This window comes from Bos indicus x Bos taurus, chromosome X (assembly GCF_003369695.1).
Source record: "Bos indicus x Bos taurus breed Angus x Brahman F1 hybrid chromosome X, Bos_hybrid_MaternalHap_v2.0, whole genome shotgun sequence".
NCBI lineage: Eukaryota > Metazoa > Chordata > Mammalia > Artiodactyla > Bovidae > Bos > Bos indicus x Bos taurus.
The window spans coordinates 68,165,776-68,182,196 of NC_040105.1; the positions used below are offsets into that span (position 1 = coordinate 68,165,776).

The 16,421-nt window shown below is 42.3% G+C and overlaps 1 protein-coding gene across 2 annotated transcripts in view; it reads right to left on the reverse strand.

The window, feature by feature from the left end:
- Positions 1 to 11,425, reverse strand: part of NEXMIF (neurite extension and migration factor) — a 209,023-nt gene extending 197,598 nt beyond the window's left edge. For both annotated transcript variants that reach the window (XM_027533474.1, XM_027533473.1), the window contains exon 1: positions 11,354 to 11,425. The gene's annotated coding sequence lies outside the window, so the exon portion shown is untranslated. The remainder of the gene's footprint in view (positions 1 to 11,353) is intronic.
- Positions 11,426 to 16,421: the final 4,996 nt, after the last annotated feature.

The window sequence follows — 16,421 nt, forward strand, 5'->3', positions numbered from 1 at the left end:
AGCCCTGCCCTCCAAGTGTCTACAGAGGCTGAGTGGGGAACCTGAACTTGCACTTCCACCTGGCAGTAACAAAGGCATCATACTCCCTTCCCCTGCTGAAGCAATGTCAGAAAAAGCTAGCTGAACAGAAGGTTTGAATAAGATCCTGAGTCTCATAATGTAATACAAAAACGTCCAGGTTTCTATTAAAAATCACTCATCATACCAAGAACCAGAAATATTTCAAGCTGAATGAAAACAGGAAATAAATAGATGTCAAAGCTAAGACGACAGATATTAGAATTAACTAGAGATGATTTTAAAATAGCCGTGATAAAAATGCTTCAGTAATAAACTACAAATACTCTTAAAACAAATGAAAAATACAAAGTCTCAGCAAAGAAATATAAGATACATGTTTAAGGACCAATTAGAATTTTTAGAAATTAAAAATACAATAACTAAAATTCTAAAAAATATCAATATATGGGCTCTAAAATATAATGAAGAGGACTAAGGAAAGAATTAGCTAACTTGAAGACCAAATGATAGAAATTATGCAATCTGAACAAAGAAACTCAAATTGAAAAATAATGAACAGGGTCTCTGTGGGACTATAAAGAAATATCTAACTTTCCTGTCATTAGAGGAGGCCTGGAACAACAGGATAAAGAAGGCAGGACAGAAAAAGTATTCAAATAAATAATGGCTGAAAACTTTCCAAACTTGGCAAAAGACATAAACCTACAGATTCAGGAAGCTAAGAGTATATGCAGTGAAAATATCCTTCAGGAACACACGGGAAACCAAGAAATCTAAGATGAAGGAAACCAAGAGAATGTGTTGCTAACAAACCTGCACTAAAAGAATGACTAAAGGAAGGTCTCTAAACAGAAAGAAAAATATAAAGAAAGAATCTTGAAACCTCAAGAAGGAAGATAGGACAACAGAAAGAGTAAAAGTAAGAGTAAATACAATTGACTGCTTCTCCTGTTGAGTTCTCACAATTATGTTTGACAGTTGAAGCAAAAATCATGACACTGTCTGATGTAGTTCTAAATATATATAAAGGAAATATCTAGGACTATAATATTATCAGTGAGGGAGGATACAGGACTTAAAGAGAGGTAAGGTTTATTTAAGCAGGTAAAATGTTGATACTAGTAGACCGTGATAAGTTAGGTAATGGAATTCTGGAAAACAGTTTTGCAGTTTCTTAAAAAACTAAACATACACTTACCATATGACCTAGTAATCATACCCTTGGGCATTTTCCCCAGAGAAGTGGAAACATGTTCATACAAAAAACTTTACACTAACCTGTACAGCTTTCTTTGTAATAGCCCAAAACTGGACACAACCAAAATGTTCCTCAGGTAAATGATTAAACAAACAGGTTTCAAGGTAGCTCAGTGGTAAAGAATCCACCTGCCAATACAGGAAACAAAAGAGACCCAGATTTGATCCCTGGGTCAGGAAGATCCCTTGGAGAAGGAAATGGCAACTCACTCCAGTATTTACCAGTATTTATGCATGAAGAATCCCATGGACAGAGAGACTGGTGGGCTGTAGTCTATCGGGTCACAAAGAGTTGGAAACAACTGAGTGACTGAGTACACATACATGCAACCTGTACAGCTTTCTTTGCAATAGCCAAAAACTGGACACAACCAAAATGTTCCTAACAGGTAAACGGTTAAACAAACAGCAATATATACATACCATGGAATACTGCTCAACAGTATAAACAAATGTACCATTTATATGCAAGACAACTTAGATCTCAAGGGCATTATACTGAGTGAAAAAAGCGAACCTGAAAAGGTCACATACTCCATGACTCTATCATTTTTGAAATGGCATAACTATAGATTCATTTTTTAAAAAATATTAGTGACTGCCAGGGTTTGGGGATAGAGGGCATGAGGGGGTGAATGTGACTGTTAAAAAAAAATAGGTAGCACAAGACAGATCTTTTTTGGTGATGGAACAGTACTTTATATTGATGATGTTAGTGGTACACAAATCTACACGTGATAAAATGACATAGAACTAAACAAACCTGTTGTTCTAACATCAAGTTCAAGGTTTGGTCTTAAACTATAGTTAGGTAAGATTTAACTATTGGTGGAACTAGGTGAAAGGTACATAGGACCTCTCTGTCCTTGAAACTTCCTGTGAATCTATTATTTCAAAATGGAAAGAAAAAAAATCAAGTCACTGTCACTACTATAACCTGTGAATATACCAGGTTATATGGCACAGGGGAATTAAGGTTGCAGGTGGAATTAAGTTTGCAAATCAACTAACCTTGAGATGGGGAAATAATTCTGTACTATTCATCCAAGTCGGAGAAGGCAATGACAACCCACTCCAGTACTCTTGCCTGGAAAATCCCACGGATGGAGGAGCCTGGTAGGCTGCAGTCCAGGGGGTCGCACAGAGTCGCACACGACTGAGTGACTTCACTTTCACTTTTCACTTTCCTGCATTGGAGAAGGAAATGGCAACCCACTCTAGTATTCTTGCCTGGAGAATCCCAGGGATGGGGGAGCCTGGTGGGCTGCCGTCTATGGGGTCACACAGAGTCGGACATGACTGAAGTGACTTAGTAGCAGCAGCAGCATTCATCCAAGTAGACTCAATGTAATTACCAAGGTCTTTAAAAGTAGAAGAGGGAGGCAGGAGAGTGAGCTGTCAGAGAAGGAGACATGACAATGGAAGCAAGATTGAAGTGATGTAATGTAAGGAATCAATTCATTATTGCTGACTTTGAGAATGTAGGGAAGCCATGAAACAAGAAATGTAGGCACAATCTAGAAGCTGGAAGACAAGGAAATGGAGTCTCCCTTACAGCCTCCAGAAAGGAATACAGCCCTGCTCATACCTTAATTTTAGCCCAGTGAGACCTATTGCAGATTCGTGACCTCTAGAATTGTAAGATAATAAATTTATGTTGTTCTAAACCACTGAGCTTTTGGTAATTTGTTACAGTAGCTACAGAAAACTAATACAATCACCAACTAGGAGTTAAAAACTAACCCACTCAAAGATGGCTTTTTGCAGAGTACATTCAATTCATTAGTCAGAAGTTAATAACTAAGGACTGTAATCTTGAGTTATATATATTGTAATCTTGAGTTGTATATATTATATATATTGACCATGGCTATATACCATGGCTAATGCAATCTGCAATTCCACATCACCAATGATATCAATAATACAAATCTTGCCTCAGAATTGCAGGGAAAAGAAACATGTTACTCCGTATTAAGTGGGGCCTGCTAAGCCAATGCAAACATAAGAATAGAAGTATTTGTGCCATGGAGGCTGGAAATCTTGTTTCAGTTTCAGTTCAGTTCAGGTCAGTTGCTCAGTTGTGTCCGACTCTTTGTGACCCCATGAATCACAGCATGCCAGGCCTCCCAGTCCAGCACCAACTCCCGGAGTTCACCCAAACTCATGTCCATCGAGTCGGTGATGCCATCCAGTCATCTCATCCTCTGTCATCCCCTTCTCCTCCTGCCCTCAATCCCTCCCAGAATCAGGGTCTTTTCCAGTGAGTCAACTCTTCGCGTGAAGTGACCAAAGTATTGGAGTTTCAGCTTCAGCATCAGTCCTTCCAATGAACACCCAGGACTGATCTCCTTTAGCATGGACTGGTTGGACCTTCTTGCAGTCCAAGGGACTCCCAAGAGTCTTCTCCAACACACAGTTCAAAAGCATCAATTCTTCTATGCTCAGCTTTCTTCACAGTCCAACTCTCACATCCATACATGACCACTGGAAAAACCATAGCCTTGACTAGACGGACCTTTGTTGGCAAAGTTAATATTTCTGCTTTTCAATATACTATCTAGGTTGGTCATAACTTTCCTTCCAAGGAGTAAGCATCTTTTAATTTCATGGCTGCAATCACCATCTGCAGTGATTTTGGAGCCTCAAAAAATAAAGTCTGACACTGTTTCTGCTGTTTCCCCATCTATTTCCCATGAAGTGGTGGGACCAGATGCCATGATCTTCGTTTTCTGAATGTTGAGCTTTAAGCCAACTTTTTCACTCTCCTCTTTCACTTCCAACAAAAGGCTTTTTAGTTCCTCTTCACTTTCTGCCATAAGGGTGGTGTCATTTGCATATCTGAGGTTATTGATATTTCTCCCAGCAATCTTGATTCCAGCTTGTGCTTCTTCCAGCCCAGCATTTCTCATGATGTACTCTGCATATAAGTTAAATAAGCAGGGTGACAATATACAGCCTTGATGTACTCCTTTTCCTATTTGGAACCAGTCTGTTGTTCCATGTCCAGTTCTAACTGTTGCTTCCTGACCTGCATTTAGGTTTCTCAAGGGGCAGGTCAGGTGGTCTGGTATTCCCATCTCTTTCAGACTGTTCCACAGTTTCTTGTGATCCACACAGTCAAAGGCTTTGGCATAGTCAATAAAGCAGAAATAGATGTTTTTCTGGAACTCTCTTGCTTTTTCGATGATCCAGCAGATATTGGCAATTAGCTAGAGGTTAACTATTTGTCAGAGAATTTTCTCTTGTGTTAGTAAAGAGGGCATTTATACTTATTTTCTAACAGGGGGAATATAGAAATCATAGAAAAAATGCATTAAATTAGAAAAAGGATGGGGTTAATAAAGTTGGTAAAAACAAAAAAAACCTCAGCAGAATCAAAGCTAATTTTTTATGTGACAGGAGAATCTGTTTCATTCTTTTCTCTTCCTCAGTATCCTAGTGCTTAGCATGTAGTAGATGCTCAATAAATGTTTGCTGAATTGAATTAGAAATGATCATTAATGGATCCTTTCAGATTTAGAATTCCATTAGTCTTCATACTCTGCCATACTCCAAACTGCTAAGAATAGAAACAAAGGGACAGGCAAGAAACATTTATTCATAGATAGGAATACCACGTATTCTTACCCTTGCATTTGCATAGCACATATGTGGCATGCTTGCAGAGGTTAAGGAGCATTGCCTTTAATATATAACATTAGATTTCCAGGATGGCTAACATTGCAAAAGGCCCATGAGTCCCGATGGTCCTTATGAAGATATCTGGACACCACCTCCTTGTCTGGCTCCATCAACACACTTAACGATCAGTGCTAGCAAGAGTTTCCTATTTTTGTCAAGATAAAACTTCTCTTTGGCTAAGAGAAATATATAGAGATAGAGAACTGAAGAGAGAGCAATGAAGGCAAGTAAGTGTGAATGAGCTTTTATGTAATGTATTTTATATATTAATAATGAACTTGCAGAGGTTGAGTGTTGAACAAAATCTGAAAGTTAAAAAGTCAAAGATTTGGAGAAACTAGCCCTGACTTGCCTTTGGTGAGAACAGTAATGGCAGAATGAGTAATAAGTGACTGTTTTTCATAATAAAAAAATGCCTGTGAAGGCTAATCAGAAAAATGCTTATAACGGTAGCTGAGAGCTGTGAACCACAAGTATACTAATAACAGGCTTTTTTGAAAAAGTCGTCTTCATGTCTCCCCTTTCAAGTTACCTTGACAATGACAGTCATGCAACAGGAATTCATGTAACAACAGGGCAAAGGCTAGTGCAAAGGTTTTTAACTCACAATGTATGGTTGGACTCCCTGAAAACACTTGAAAGTGTCATACTTTTAAATTAGCACAATTCTGAAGAGTGTATCCTTGACATTCATCAAATTTTCAAAAGGGTTCATGCCAAAAAAAAGGTTAGGAACCACTGAGCTAGACAGTAATGGCCCATTTTTTCTACTCCCCTACTTAGTAAAACTCTTCTTTAGAATGTGTTCTAGTAACTTAGTAAATAAAGAGACAGAGGGTCTCTGTTCAAGCAAGTTGCAGAGACCTGGTCTCTGGGTGAATAAATCACATGGATGCCTAGAATGACGTGGAAAATATTGGAAAGGACGATGGGAAGAATTCATTAGCACCACAAAATTTAAGTTACTGCAATAGGCAGGAGAGAAAAGATCATTATTGACATTTCAACTCAAATTCACATGTGGATTTCACCTTTGGGATCATCCTCCTGCCACCTCACCAGGTTCTGGACAGTCTCCCAAGCCCTAGATATCAGCTGATAGGTATGTGTTCAGGAAATGTGGACTCATTTTGACAGTGGCCTAGGTAATGCTCAATTATGAAGGGAAAGCTTGTAAACATTTGCAAAAGCAACTCTAAATGGCTTCACATTTTCTTCTTGTCTACATTATTTCTTTTTCCATAGCAAGCCAGATTTGGCCTGTGGGCTATAGTCTCTTTTGACTCTGGCCCTAGATCAATGAAAACCAATCATAGATACTTAAGACTGGAAGGCAGTTTAAAAAGTCATCTTGTCCATTACAGAAAAAACAAATGGAAATATACATAATATATGTAATATATATATATATATTTCATTCATATATTTGTATATTTGGCAAGACCAATATTTGGCAAACTATTCTGGACACAGAAGTACCTGTGAACTTCTCAAAACATGTTTTAAAAAGAAACTAACACAACACTGTAAATCAACTATACTCCAATTCAAAAAAATTTTTTTAAAAAAGAAAAATTCAGGAAATTTCATGATTTCACTGCAGGGCCCTGGTTTCGATCCCTGGTCAGGGAACTAAGATGCTACATGCTACAGGGAGGGCTAAATAAATATTTAGAAAAGAAGAATTCACACCTCAGTTGCTACCACCCTTTTTTGTTTTGCAACTATTCATACTATGGTCAGGATGATCTTTCTAAACCTAAATGCCTTCTGATATGCTTTAAGCCTGTAAACTATTACCAGTCTTTCATGAAAGAACAGCCACTCTCCAGTGAGCAGACAACACCTGTTTGTGTGTGCATGTGTGTGTGTGTACATTCACAAATGCATTTTGGAGGGATATCTTTAGACCCAATAATCTAATTCCATCAAGCCCAAAGTTTGAATTATTTCTTGTATTCTTATCCTCCAGACAGACTTCTTAGCTAGGAAAAAGACAGACTGAACTAGTTAAGGGATTATGACATTTTCAAAGCTCATTCAGATTTTACAAATATAACCACCTCCCTAAATCAAGAAGCATATTTGATTTAAAAGTGACCTACAGTTAGGGTGACCATAGAAACTTTTTGTCCAAAATGGGACACTTGAGAGTAAAATAAGTATGCTGGGACAACCAGGTATAATCAACAACATATGGCCACCCTACTTCCAGTCTTCCATAGAGGAAACGCTTTAACTTACCCTCAACAAAATGAATCTCTATTCCTTGTTGTCAATGGAGGATGGCTTAACACTACTCTAGTAGTCATGTCCACAGTATAATCTTGTTCTCTAACCTCTAAACCTCCCCAGGTTAAACATTAGGAGCAACTTCTTGCTTAGGCTAGCCACATAAAACTTAAGATAGGCTATTGAGGCAGAGAGGTATAACTTTTAAATGGGATTTTGGGGTTTTTGAGAAAATTGTAAATAATTAACTATATCAAAATCACCCTACTGAAGATGGAGAAATGACTTATTGAAATTCCTTTTAGAAAAATTAAAATTATGTTCATAGTAGGATCCTGAAGACATCAGTCCTTTTTCTACAGGAGAACAAGAGAGGGAAAGACATTGAGCCACAGTGCTTATCTACAGAAAATGAGACCAAAAGGAACACATTCCTTAGCAGAGGCCTGCAAACCACAGTAGGCAATGAGGGACTGGCCTCACCCTCAGCTGTAGCTGGCCCAGAAAAGGTCTTACCATCAGTAAAAGGCAGCTTCCTCCCACACTCCACTTTCCTGGTTGACCCCACCCCAGACCACATTTCCCAACATTTAATGTGCTACTGTGACACAAGGACAGTGTTGTTTGAGAAGAGAGGAAAGTTCACCTCCGTCTAAAATGAAATTTTCTGGGAGAGAGAAGAGGTCTGAGGTTAAAGGTAGCCTCGAGTGATACTGTTTTGTCCAGTCCCCTTTGTTTTGTTTCCAAGCAGCCTTGGAGAAGTGGCATGAAGAGCCCAACCAAGTTCTTTGTGTCTAACCATATGACATTGGGTTTGAAAAGGTGTTTTCTGGTTGAGAAACTGTCAATTAGGGAGCTAGCTGATGGGCAACTTTTCAGAGGAGGCAATGGGGGAAAAAAAAAGAAAATGTCCAACTCTGAAGTTTTTATGATAGGAAAAGTAGGAAAGCCAGATGACCTATTCCTTAGTATATCATTTCCCTTCGCTATCATCTACTTTGGTTCTTCTCTCCTTTTGCTTACTGCAAGAAGGAACACCTAAACCATATATGTGCCACCAGATAAATAAGTTTAAAGATAATATAACAGAATCAAAGGCCAATTAGAATCTCCTTTTATCCCTTTACTAAGGGTTTGGAGAAAAACAAAGTATTCACTAGAACTGGACTTAGGAACACAGAAACTGCAATCAATGGTTCTTTGGTTAGGCTGGTACCTCTCCTAAGCAAATTCTTCTGTGCAACTGGGATCTCTACCAGTGATTGTGTCAGAAAGTCATGAGCATGTATGTTTAAAACCCAGCCCTTATCACTTTTTTCATCTCTCTTCTCTCACCTCCTAAACACAGGCAACACCACCACATCTTTAGCTGTCTCTGTTCACTGAGTAGTTTACAGGTAATCAGACAATTGTGAAAAAAAAGAAAAAGGGAAGAGAGTCAGACTGAATAAAACGGAGAGAAAGCAGCAGTGTGCTGTACTTGTTTGACTTTGGCAACAGGGTGTAATAGGTTTGCTTGTGTGTGTGTGTGTGTGTGTGTGTGTGTGTGTGTGTTTCAAAAAGCATTGATGCATCGAATATTTATTCACTGAACAGGTTGATTTATTTAACAGACTTGATATATGTCAGATTCTACCATGTGCTTACATAATTGTTACCCATTTATCAGAGCTGTTATTTAGCCAAATATTTGTTTTAAAAGCATTTTCCTTTAAATGACTTTCTCTAGCCCACTGCACAATCAATCCATGGTTCATTTTAATTATGTAATGTTATGTTACATTATGTTAACAACAGCTATTTGGTGGAGGTCTCTGAAATTTCATCTTCTAGGGCCATTTCATCTCCACCCAAAATCTATTTCTTTTTCCCCTTGTAATAAATTGCTGGTTAAAATCACATCATAGGGAACATTTAAAAACTATGTATAATGCTTTTTCATGTTATGCTATTTTACACTTTTGATTTCCAGAAAAAATGCAGTTTCTCAACATTCTGCTAAAATCACAGATCTGAATATTAATAACCTAAAAAACTGGCTATAAGGACAAAAAGTATGATTGTGTGTGTGTTGAGGATGTGTGTCTGTGGGGTGTGGAAAAGCAGTTGGAACAGCAATGGGAGAGCTAGGTGGGTAATTAAAATAAGAGAAAGTAAATGGAATCAAATTTCAAAACAAATTTGTTGAATCACCCTTCTCCATCTGAATACATGTGCAGAAAGAATTATATTTTTTCAACTCAAATGCATTCAGTTTATCTAGGTTCTGTGGGAGGTAAAATATTAGAAGGTATTTCCAAGAAACAAAAATGTTTAATCACTAGCTGCCATGCCTAGTTTGAGTTCCTCTACTGTAAATATGCCAACTGCAAAGGCAAGAGGCTTGTTTTGACCTCCCAGGTCAAGAAGCGTGGGGACTAGTAAAGATGAGGTGTGGGAGGGAGGAAGGGAAATCCCACCATCACACAAGTGAATCTCTGACCTAGTAAGCAAATACGTTTGTGTTGTTACTGTTGGGTAAAATGTACAAGTCTTCCAGAAATTAGACACTGTAATAAAAATGTACCAGCCCAAATTTAAATTGCTCACTAGACAGATGGTTAATTATATTCACAGCCACATATTTCACTGGGATAGAGTTTCAGACACTCAGCCAGTTTTATTTGATTAGCCGGTTTCCCAGTTAATATGTAAAATGACAGTTACTTAGGGCTTTTTTGTTACCTTCTAAAAATATATTTTAAATAAGTATAAATTCTCCTCAGCCATGAGAATTTCATGGCTGTAAGTAAAACGTTTGGTCATGTTAACCTATGTGTAAAAGATGTAAGAGAGATTCATCCCTCGAAACCCGAATGGTCTCTATAGTTCAGAGAAGACCATTGGAGCACATTCTCTCACCAAGCAAAATATCTCAGCAACTATCAGCACACTCTTCTCCACGATCAAAAACAACAGAAGAGATATTCAAATCCCAGGGTAAAGTGTTTTAGATGCTTTTTAAAAACAGCCCTGGGAGGCCTACACACAAATCATGTCTTTGCAGATAACAGTGTAGAAAATGAAACGCTAGGAAAAGGCCACAGAGCTAAGTATATTGCTGTGCACAGAATTCAACAATATGCTGGGAGCCGAAACCCAGAAGCAAAATACCAAACCCACTTACTCCAAAATGCAAACAGAAGCTCGAAGAAAATCAAATGTGTTGGTGTAGAAATGGGGATGCCATTTTTTTTTCCTCTTAGAAAAAAGACAGAAAACCTTGGGCGGGTTATTCGATCCCTCATGGATCAGACAGAAGCAGTCATGCTGAAACCATTGGATTCCTCAGCAGAACGGCGCCAACTCAGCGGCGCGTTTTCCACACTTTCCCAGAGCCTGGCCCGGCTCCCCGTGTGGGCTCGAGGCCTCCCCGCCCCACCGGGTGTGAGAGAGCGGAGCGGCGGTGTGCTGCCGGGAGCGGCAGAGTGAAACGCCAGAAGCCACGCAGGAAAGCGTCGATTCGACTGCCACCGAGAGCGGGAAGGGGCAATGGGCCAATTACGCAAAGGTGACATGCCGCGTGGGGCTCTATAGGGCTCCCAACTTAGACCTGCCCATGGCCCTGGTCCGGTGGCGAGTGTTCAGTGGCGCTCTGTGGTCGCCAGTGCAGCCCAGCGGGCATGGAAGGTGTCGGCGACGGCGCTTCTCACCTTTGGCCCTGACTCTTGGTCGCGGCCGCCTCGTGGGTTTGCCCGCTGACACCGGAGAGTGCAGTGTTACTGCCCGTTCCCCAGCCAGGATCTTCCCGGCGCCGGCCCGCAAGGAGGCGGCACTCAGCTGGTCCCCGCCGCCCCGCTCTGAGCGCTGTGGCTCCGGCCCGCTCGCTTCCCCTCCCCCTCGCCGCCACCCCCTCCCCCGGCGCAAGCACACAGGCCTTTCCTAGATTACAGTGCCTGTCGGGGCTAACCGGGATCTCTCGCCCTCGCGGCCTCACTCCCTCATATACAGACAGACACACGCACGCCATTCTCACACAGACGTCCTCCCTTCTGTTTCCCCTTCTTCCTCTTCTCGCTCGGCTTCCCCCAACGCGTTCCACCCCCTGCCGCCGCCACCCCGCGTCAACCGGGAAGCCGGCGAGAAAGGCCAGGGGCTGGATGGCAGCGCTTGTACTCACCTCCCAGGCCGACTCCGGAGACACGCGTCGCCGGCGGACTCAGGCAGCTGGCGCTGGGGCTAGCGCGGCCGCAGTCAAGGCTGGGCTGCTGCCGTCGCCGCAGCTGCTCAAGCTGTCCCCGCCGCCGCTGTTGCTACTGCTGCCGCCGCCGCCGCCGCCTCTGCCTCAGCTCCATGCGCCGGGCCCGCCAGGTGGACGCGCCTCTCTCCCTCAGGCGCCGCCGCCGCGGCGGTGCTGGATGGTTTCAGGGCTGTCTGGTTATGGCCCTAAAACTCAGCGCCTCAGTGGCCGCCGGCTGCTCCTGAGGTCCGCTCTTGTAGTGCACCGCCGCCTGCTCCGGCCCGGGCTATCTCACCAGTGGGCTGCGCGCACGGCGCTGGAGCCTGCTGAGTACCGTGGCTGCGGCCGTCCGCAGGAGGGAGAGAGGAGGGCGGCTGCTACTGCCGCTATCGCTGTTAAAGCTATTGCTAAATGCTGCTACTGTCGCTACTGCCACTGCTGTGGCGGCGGCTGCTGCTGCTGCTGCTGCTGATGCTACTGGTTTTCCTTCCCGGGTTCTCCCCCTGCCTCTTCCCCACTCCTCCCCCCCCCCACCCCGCTCACTTTCTCCACCTCCTCCTCCTCCCCCTTCTCCTCCCTCGCCGCTTTTCTCAGAGCCTCTGCGGGCGCTGCCTGGTCTCCTCTTCTCCGTGAGCTGCCTCTGCCCATTCAGAAAGGTGCCCAGAGTGGGATTGCCTCGGCTGCCACCATCGCTATTGCCCCTGCCATTGTTTCCGCCAACACCGCTGTTCTTGCTGGACCCGTTCCCCCCTCTACCTCCCTTGCCTACCACAGCCCTCCTTTTTCCTCCCGCGCTCTCTTTACCCTCTTTACAGTCCCTTCCCATGTGCCCCCTCCCACTTTGTCCGTCTGTCCCTCCCTCCCCTCAGGCACCCGGGAGCGCGCACTGCGCGGCCACCTGTCATAAAGGGCGCGCACCCCCTTCCCCACCCCCACCCCGCCCCCCACTTTTATTCTCGCAGCCAGTCCAGTCCACCGCGCCAGTGGCGCGTTCTTCCCTGGCAGACACACAGCTGGACATCACTCTTCCATGCCTTTTAGGGTAGTTATGTGTACAGAGAGGGCGCTCTGAAGTTTGGGGAAGAATATTTCAATGTTCAAAGGAGACGCTTCTCCCACCAAGCGTCTAACCATTCAACCTCTACCTACCCTTAACTTCAGAGTCTAGGCCCTCAGGAGGGTGGGTTGTGTTGGAAGGGCTGGATGGAGGGCCATTTTCCAGAGAACTGGAGATGGCTGGGGTTTTTTGTGTTTTTTGTTTTTTTTTTTTTTTGTAATAAAGAAGAAGAGAAGGAGGGAACATGAATATGCCTGGAAGGAAATGGGATGTACCTGACTGCTGTCCTAGAGAAATCCCTTAGGTGGTCATTTACCATCGGAATTCATGGGAACCCAACAGGAAAAGCCAGCGGTTCGAGAGCAACTTAGAAGGGGCCATTCAGCACTCCTGGAACCCTGAGTGTAAGGTTGGGGCCTAAGCCCCTGAGTCATCATCACTAAGAACCAGGGCAAATGATGGAAAGGTTACGTTCTAGAACAGAAGGTACAAAACTAAGCTACTTTCTGTGCACTTATTCTAGCAAGCCTTTACCAAAGCACAGTTTCTCCTATCTGGCAGGGCCCAATTTCAGATGTATTTGCTGCCACAGCTGCAACCTCATTTTGCTGCCAAGGTTCAGGCTTTGAGACCTTATATATGCAACTCTCACTATCACCCTCAGTAGAACCTCTATGACCTGTCACACAACCCTTCCTCAGAAAAGCACAGATTGGGAGGGTCTGTTTCCCTTTCCCTGGCAAAGCAGGAAAGACAAATGTTCTAGATATCCCATTGCCAACAAGGTCTGGGTTACCTTTTCTAGTCTGGGGCACTCTCCATGAGTCTTTCTTCACTGAGAAGTAAAGAGTCTGAGCACAGGGAGTGCTTTTACAATTCCTCATCTCCATGCCTTGGGTTCTGCCATTCCACCTGCTTGGAACACTCTTGTCCTTTCTCCCTATCATTTTATATCTGTTAAAATCATCCATAAATAATAGCTTATCTACAAATAATTGATAATTATTGAGCTCCTAATATGTGCCAAATTCTATGCTAAGCAATTTACACGAATTATTTTATTTAAGCCTCACAACAAACACAATTTTATTATTCCCATTTTACAGATGAGAAAATTGAGTCACAAAGAAGGTACATATATATGTATCTTGAGAATAAAAAGAATATCTTCTTTATCTTACATTTGCCATGCACTGTGAGAATATATTTGCATCTTTCAGGCACCGGGGTAAATGTGAAGAAAAATAAGATTTGGCCTCTTCCCTCAAAAGCAAACAAAAAGGTTAAACATGTGAAATGCCGCCTGTCTATTGGCTGGATCTCAGTGGCCACAATGGATTGCTATTTTCCCATTGTTGGAAAGCACGTTGTTTTCACCTGTATTAACCACATATGCTAGTTTTCCTTTTAGAATTAGTCACTTTTTAGTTACCAGTTCTAATTTGCGTCACTGACTTTCACCTAGAGAGTACCAGGAACACACCCAAAGTTGAACAAGTTAGGTTTACTACTTGTTATGGTGAGGGAGAATGCACACCATAGATGTTATGGGCTGAAGTGTTTCCCCTTCCAAATTCATATGTTGAGCCCTAACTCCCAAATACCTCAGAATGTATTTGGAGTTGGATCTTCAAAGAGGTGATTAAGCTAAAATGAAGTGGCTAGGGTGAGCCCAAATCCAATATGACTGGTGCCCTTATAAGAGGAGAAAATTTGGACATACAAAGAGACACTAGGGGCACGTGAGTACAGAGAAAAGATCGTGTGCAGACACAACAAGAAGGCAGCCATCTGCAAGGCAAAGAAAGAAGCCTCAGGAAAAACCAAATATGCCAGCACCTTGATCTTGGACTTCTAGCCACCATAGAACTGTGATAAAAAATTTAAACCACTTTGTCTATGGTATTTTGTTATGACTGTCCTAGCAGACTAATACGATATGAAACTACGAGACATCTTTGTAAAGCAGTGGTGGAAAGGACTTATTACAGGATTTGGGCTTTGGTTGGGTGATTTGGGAGTCTAAGAAAGTAGGGGTTCATTCTATATTGAATGCTATAAGAAAGCAAGGGCAATTCTATGATTGTGCATCTTAATATATCTTATCTATAGGGAAGGTGATTATAGTGAGATGAAAGTGAGAACTAATCTTTTGTGGGTGGCACAGTGACCTTGTCTTTGTCTGTGCTTAGACTAAATGATGAAGCAGATTTGCTTTCTTTCATTGTATCATGTTCTCAGGGTAACACTGTCTGATGTGGGTATTTTGTGAGATTGTTTACATCCAGCAGGAGAACAACATGGCCTACCTGTGCCTACCTGTGAGTGCTAGGCCAGCTTTCAGACGTCAAGAGCTGCTTTTTTTCCTTTCTCACATGTGACTACTTAACACCATTCATTAGTTGTAACTAACTTGGCCTTAGGCAAGTTACTTCTCTGTGCCTCAGTTGTCTTACCTATACTTGAAGGAAATTAAACATAGAATAGTTGTGGGAACTATAAACAGAGGAATATACATAATGTTCTTAGAACAGGGCTTGCAACACAAGCAGCATTCATTGAATATGGGCTATTATCCATTTATTTCTTCTCCAACATACTATTTAGCATGAATTACATGTAGTTAGGTGTTGATACTGGAGAAGGCAATGGCACCCCACTCCAGTACTCTTGCCTGGAAAATCCCATGGGTGGAGGAGCCTGGTAGGCTGCAGTCCATGGGGTCACGAAGAGTCAGACACGACTGAGCGACTTCACTTTCACTTTTCACTTTCATGCACTGGAGAAGGAAATGGCAACCCACTCCAGTGTTCTTGCCTGGAGAATCCCAGGGATGGGGGAGCCTGGTGGGCTGCCGCTTATAGGGTTGCACAGAGTCAGACACGACTGAAGTGACTTAGCAGCAGCAGGTGTTGATACACTCTCTCTTACTGGACTATAACTTCCCTGAGGACAGGGATACTGTCTATTGCCATAGTAATAACAGATAACTTTCATTGAGTGCTTTCAGTGGGCCAGGCACTATTGTTAGCTGTAGTCACTCCAAAAAAAAAACTTCAGAGGCCCCGTTCTTACCTGTAGGCTAGCCTGGGTGTCCTCCTCTATGTTCCTACAGCGCCTATGTTTACCTTAATCACTATACTCAAAGTACGATACTGATGCTATCTGCTTATGTGTCTTCTTCCCTTTATATACTGTTCAGTTATAAAGGGGAGAGTAGGTACTTTTAAAATTTACAAATAAAAATTCTATATATTTAAGTGTACAATGTTATATTTTGATACATGTATATATTTTGAAATGATTACCACAATCAAGCTAATTAACACATCCATCAACCAGTCAATGATCATACCAGTCAATCCTAAAGGAAGTCAGTCCTGAATATTCATTGGAAGGACTGATGCTGAAGCTGAAACTTCAATACTTTGGCCACCTGATGCGAAGAACTGACTCTTAAAGAGTCTGATGCTGGGAAAGATTGAGGGCAGGAGGAGAAGGGGATGACAGAGGACAAAATGGTTGGATGGCATCACCTACTCGATGGACATGAGTCTGAGCATGCTCTGGGAGTTGGTGATGGACAGGGAAGCCTGGCATGCTGAAGTCTATGCGGTTGCAAAGAGTCAGACATGACTGAGCGACTGAACTGAGTGAACACATCCATTACCTCACATAGTTATGATTTTTTTTTGATATGGTGAGAACACAATATCAAGTCTCTTAACAAAGTTCAAGTATAAAATACAGTATTATTAACTACAGTTACTGTGCTGTACATTAGATTTTAAGAACTTATTCATCCTGCATAACTGAAACTTTATACCCTTTAATCAACAGCTCCCCATTTCCACCATACTCAGCCCCTACCAAACACATTTTTGAGTTCAATGTTTTTAGATTCCACATATAAATGAGATCATGGAGTATTTGTGTTTCAGTTTCTGGCTT